Raw genomic sequence first — 903 nt, forward strand, 5'->3', positions numbered from 1 at the left:
AAACCAATAATGATGATGATGATAATGATGATGATAACAATTATAATAATAATAATGATAATAATAATAATAAACAATAACTGGCTAGGATTTTGAAGCATATATAATATATTTCAAACTGCAAAAAATAATCTGTTGAAGCAAGAGTGATAATGGGTAGGGCATTTGTTCAATCCCCACCTTGTTCAACAATCCCCACTACTCCTTTTTGTTTATGTTTTGGGGCCACACTCAGTGGCATCAGGGGTTACTCCTGGCTCTTTGCTCAAAATTCACTCCTGGCAAGCTCAAGGGACAATATGGGATGCCAGGATCAAACCCAGTTCAGCCGAGTGCAAGGCATACGCCCAACCCATTGCCTATCGTTCTGGCCCCTGAATCCCCACTACTCTTTTTTTTTTTTGGGGGGGGGAGGTCTTCCGGTGGAGACCAGAAGGCCTGCTGGACAAATTCTAAAAGAGCTGTAACACTCTCACTACACTTAATTGTCCCCCAATCACTGTCATGAGTAATCCCTGAGCACAGGTGGGTGTGGCCTCCCTAAAGAAATTCTATTGGATGGTGCAGCCTAGCAAATTAAACAATTCAGATAACTTTATTTACATAAAAGAAACAATAGGGTTTAAAAATAGGGTTTAAAAAGTGTGAGTTTAAATGAGAAAGCAAATTTAGAAATGGGCTGATACCATATTAAAGTTGGTAGATTTGATCTCAGGCACCTTTTAATGGTCTTCAGAGCACTCCAGGAGTGAGCCCTGAGCGCAGAGCCAGGAGTGCAGAGCCTGAGTGCACCTCCAGGTCTGGCCCTAAAGCCAAAAGAAAAAGGAAAAACGATTATTTATATTAACTTAAATTTGATTGGCGTGTTAGCTTAATGAAACGTGTAGTGTCTTTAGTATTTAA

The 903-nt window shown here is 40.0% G+C and overlaps 1 non-coding gene across 1 annotated transcript; it reads right to left on the reverse strand.

Annotated features, from left to right (window-relative positions):
* Positions 1–410: 410 nt before the first annotated feature.
* On the reverse strand, positions 411–472 carry LOC126002413 (U7 small nuclear RNA). The gene has a single exon (XR_007493125.1). It is a non-coding gene; the product is annotated as a U7 small nuclear RNA (small nuclear RNA).
* Positions 473–903: the final 431 nt, after the last annotated feature.

The sequence above is a fragment of the Suncus etruscus genome, chromosome 2 (assembly GCF_024139225.1).
Source record: "Suncus etruscus isolate mSunEtr1 chromosome 2, mSunEtr1.pri.cur, whole genome shotgun sequence".
NCBI lineage: Eukaryota > Metazoa > Chordata > Mammalia > Eulipotyphla > Soricidae > Suncus > Suncus etruscus.